This window comes from Cherax quadricarinatus, chromosome 41 (genome assembly GCF_038502225.1).
Source record: "Cherax quadricarinatus isolate ZL_2023a chromosome 41, ASM3850222v1, whole genome shotgun sequence".
NCBI classification, from domain to species: domain Eukaryota; kingdom Metazoa; phylum Arthropoda; class Malacostraca; order Decapoda; family Parastacidae; genus Cherax; species Cherax quadricarinatus.
The window spans coordinates 6,228,781-6,233,780 of record NC_091332.1 but is presented as its reverse complement, the minus strand read 5'-3'; the positions used below and the strand labels follow the sequence as shown (position 1 = coordinate 6,233,780).

General features: G+C 37.1%; 1 long non-coding RNA gene across 1 annotated transcript in view; it reads right to left on the bottom strand.

Annotated features, from left to right (window-relative positions):
• Positions 1-3,114: 3,114 nt before the first annotated feature.
• LOC138853822 (uncharacterized) overlaps positions 3,115-5,000 on the bottom strand; it is a 24,982-nt gene continuing 23,096 nt past the window's right edge. Inside the window, exons 2-3 of the long non-coding RNA XR_011393036.1 lie at positions 3,538-3,677; positions 3,115-3,279 (exon numbers count right to left, since the gene is read on the bottom strand). This is a non-coding gene — a long non-coding RNA (uncharacterized lncRNA). The remainder of the gene's footprint in view (positions 3,280-3,537; positions 3,678-5,000) is intronic.

Here is a 5,000-nt window from a genome sequence, read left to right as displayed (position 1 = left end):
CACGGTTCAGGGAGAGTGACCTAGTAGCGACTAGTGAAGAGGCGGGGCCAGGAGCTTGGACTCGACCCCTGCAACCTCAACTAGGTGAGTACAACTAGGTGAGTACACACACGCACACATACACACACACACACACACACACACACACACACACACACACACACACACACACACACACACACACACACACACACACACACACACACACACACACACACACACACACACACACACACACACTAGAGAAATGCATACTTTGTCTTGTTCACACAGTTCTTGGCATTGTGACGCAGGATCGAATCCTGACTAACCGCAGTTCTGTTAATGATTCAAAATCACTTGTTTCTTGATTTCATTAATATATATATATATATATATATATATATATATATATATATATATATATATATATATATATATATATATATATATATATACTTACAGAGTAATCTGAGCAGTCATATATAATCTGTCTAGCTGGTCTGGGCCGGAGGGCACCATCCATTACAAATTTACTGCTACGAGACAAACAGCCTCCTGCACGCACTACTCTCAGTGTTAGCAGCCCCATTACCTCTCTTAGATAAGAGAATTTCTTCATAAATAACCAGCCTTAAGGAAAGGTTAAGCAGGATGGAGAAATGCTAAACGGCGCAATAAATTGGTGATAATAAATCTGGCTATTAAAGAGTGGCAACAGCATCGCTAAGAGATGAAAACCTGCGTAATGTTTTTACAGATAAAACTTGTGGAGCAAGTTTGTTATCAATCTGATTTTTGCAAAGTTGTTTGTTCTATATTTCACGAATTTTCAATGTAAGACCCTTACGTATGTAAAGCTTCACCGTAATAATTGATGATGATGATGATAATAATAATAATAATAATAATAATAATAATAATAATAATAATAATAATAATAATAATAATGAAGATAATAATAATAATAATATTAATAATAATAACAATTGAACAACGGATAGTACATACTATGTTGACAGTTGACCTTGTAAAGCACGTACGTATGTTATATATGTCTGAATACAATTTCCAGGTTAGTTTTACTTATCAATTCGTATATGTATTTTGAAATTACTACTTATAATGGAAAAAGAAAAACTGAATCAGCGGATGAGCTAAAGCATATTTATTCTGTCCATACTCTCATCACTATTCGGCTTAGCTGGTTCCTACCCGTCGTACATACTGTAAATACTTGTATATACGTTCTGGTGTACACTTTATTTATTTATTTTCAATTTGTGCACACATACAGAGGTACAAAAAAATACAGGTAAGAGCAGTATGCCAAAGCCACTTATTCATCAAGTACTGTGGATATTGGCATAAGAATTTATTCTGGCATGCCCCTGTCATGACAGTGATGGAGTGAGTGATGATGAAAGTGTTTTTTTTTTTGAGTCACTCTGCCTTGGCGGGAAACTGCCGATGTATTAAAAAATGTATACGTATGATTAATAATTTCTCATTAAAAGATCACAGATTAAATAATTGTATGTATGTGAAATATCTGCATATACTTAACGAAGTGTCCAACAAGGGTATATACACCCAGTAGTATACATTTCTCAATGTACAGGAGGTCCTCCACATTCGCAAGGGTTAGAAGCTCAAGAACCTCGCGAATCTTGAAAATTCGTGAATGTCTGGTGCGCAAATATGATGCAGGGAAATATAATAATACTGTACTGTAGCGTTTGTGAATGTTTTGATGCGCAAATATATTGTAGGTAAAATAATAGCATTTACTTACCCTAACAATACTGCTTCCTAAACCTATTGAACCACGAACAATCATAAAACACATGAAAACATCGTGGCGGGAAGCGTTTTCCCATACTTCTTTCCTGCATGGGCATTCGGCTGGGCATTCGCGAATGTTTGAAGCTCGCGAAAGTGGAGGGCTAGCATGTATACACACCGAGAATTTACTTTAATTCCTGTTTAAGGGATTAAATTATCCTTTACTTATGGTGCACATTAACTTGCAGCCTTAAATAACCTTTGTGTATCCGATAGACTTTAATCCTAATAAACAAAATAACTAACCAGAGTCCAAATATTATTGCTCTAAACGAAACGTGTAAGTAAATTTATTCAGGTATACACAAATACAGTTACATAGATTATCATACATAGCAGCATATGTGTAGGGAACCTGGGATAACCCAAAAAAAGTCAATGACTTATTTCCATTGGGGTCTTTTTAATACCTTATTATTATACTATAAAGCAGATAATATCTTATTATTATACTATAAAGGAGATATACTAGGAATAAGGTAAAATGAGTTATTTATATCTACATGTGTTAATTAAAAAATAAAAAATCATTCTCCTCCCTCTCTGTCGCTACATTCATTAGGTACCTTTTGGCTCTCTTCCTGAACTGGTTCATGCTATGACTGGCTTTGACATGTGCAGGTGGTCTGTTCCATTCCTTTGTTGCTGTACAATAAAAGGTGTTTGAAGCCTGGCCACTGATGGTGGGTACTACAACGTGCTCTCCCCCACACACCACAAAGTTTTTCAGTTTATTAGTGTTGTGCAGTGATTACATTATTTTACATATACATTTAATGGTTAAATGTCGTACGACAAGACATTTCCTCCTGTCTTCCTTACTTGCTTCTCAGTGTTATCAGTACGTCTGACACACATCATGGGAACAGCGGTACAAGGACTCCAGTGGATATAAACCACATAGCTTGGCTTTCCAGTGGGGAACAAGGATCCCAATAGAAATAAGTCGCCTTGTTTGGGTTATCCTAGGTTATTTATACAATGTATAATTATTGTACTTATGTGTACATGTGCCTTAATAAACTTACTCCTGATGAAGGTCTAAGTCCCGGGATCACCCGCTTGATGTAGCTTTTGATCACTTGACTAAGACTTAACCCTGGCTTACCAGCCCACCCTATAAAAATAATCTCCATAAAATGTAAAAATTACGGTTTTAAAGTTTTCTGTATATATTACCTGTCTCAGTTGTTGACAGAAAAGATCGAGCAAGCAAGTATTTATTCGGTGGTTTTATACAATAAATTATGCAGAATTTAATCTGGGATAAGTCGGTGTCACTTACGTCCATTTCCCGAGTTTCTTTAATTCTGCTGCATGTTATTATCTTCTTCAGTGTCCCGTAGCTCGGTAGCTAGCGCACTCAGCTCACACACTGTAGTCCGTGATTCGATCCCCGGTACGGGTGGAACTATTAGGACATGTTTCCTTAAGACACCTGTTGTCCCTTTTCACCTATCAGGAAAATAAGTACCTGGGTATTAGTCAACTGGTGTGGGTCGCATCCTGGGGACAAAATTAACCTAATTTGCCCGAAATGCTCTGCATAACAAGAGGCTTTCTATGTCATTGATGTTAGTTTCGCCTGTAAATATACTTTTAGAAATAAAAATTATTATTATTATTATTATTATTATTATTATTATTATTATTATTATTATTATTATTATTATTATTATTATAACGTTTATCAGGAAATGAGGATGCTCTCACCTTAGCTGTGAAATCGAGGTTAGATCTCTGGATGAGTGGAAACTTGGGTAAATTTCCTTACACCTGCTGTCGTTGTTCCCCCAGCAGCAAGTACAGGAAGGTACCCGGGTGTTGAGCCCTGAACTGTTGTGGGTCGCATCCTGGGGAAGAGGATTAAGGACTCCGATTCAAATTCAAATTCAAAGTTTATTCTCTATAAGGGTTACAATGCTGAGTTTACAGAATTTGGTTATTGTATTGTTTACATGTAGTAAAATAATAATTACAGAGTGTACCACTAGAACACCTAGCATGGCTAGGCATTTCGGGCAGACTTAGATTAAATCTTAAGTTTAAAATATTACAAAATTATGAGGTAAGTTGGTATTATGGCTAAGTGACTAAATACTAGTTTGTGAGTTTAGCAATGTGAATGCTTTTGTTTTGGCACAGTACATAGTTTCAGTATTGGAGTATCACAGGCCAACTTATGACTAGTTAAGATTCATTATTTTGAGATTGAGATTGATATTTCTGTTTATGGTCAAATGGGTGAGTGAGTGTAAGTGTTAACCACCAGGTGGTATTCGTGTAATTAGTTGACAGGGTGTATCAGGGAGATAAGATGTTTTCTGATGGTAGTTTTGAAGGTGATGAATGTGTCTGCAGTTTTAGAATTTTCAGGTAGGGTGTTCCAGATTTTAGGGCCTTTGACATACATTGAATTTTTGTAAAGGTTTAGTCGGACACGGGGAATGTCATAGAGATGTTTGTGTCTGGTGTTATGCCTGTGGGTTCTGTCGCAACTATCAAGAAAGCGTTTTATGTCAGGGTTAATATTGGAATTTAAGGTCCTGTAGATGTAGATTGCACAGTAGTAAGTGTGGATGTACTGAACAGGGAGTAAGTTTAGATCTATGAAGAGTGGGGGGGTGTGTTGCCAGGGATGGGATTTAGTGATTATTCTTACTGCGGCTTTTTGTTGGGTTATTATTGGCTTTAGGTGTGTTGCTGCAGTTGAACCCCAAGCACATATAGCATAGGTGAGGTATGGATATATAAGTGAATGGTATAGTGTGAGAAGGGCAGTTTGCGGCACGTAGTATCGTATCTTGGAGAGGATCCCAACCGTTTTGGATACTTTTTTGGTTATGTGTTGGATATGGGTGCTGAAGTTCAGGTTGTTGTCGAGGTATAGGCTTAGGAATTTGCCCTCATTATGCCTGGCAATTAGAGTGTTGTCGATCTTAATGTTAATTTGCGCATCTCCTGCTCTGCTACCAAACATAATGTAGTAGGTTTTGTCAGTGTTAAGCGTAAGTTTATTGGCTGTCATCCAAGTCGATATTTTGATCAGCTCCTCATTAACAATGGTGTTGAGGGTGGCAAGATTAGGGTGAGAGATGACATAAGTCGTGTCGTCAGCAAAGAGAATGGGGTTCAGGTGTTGAGATACGTTTGGAAGATCATTGATGTATATGAGG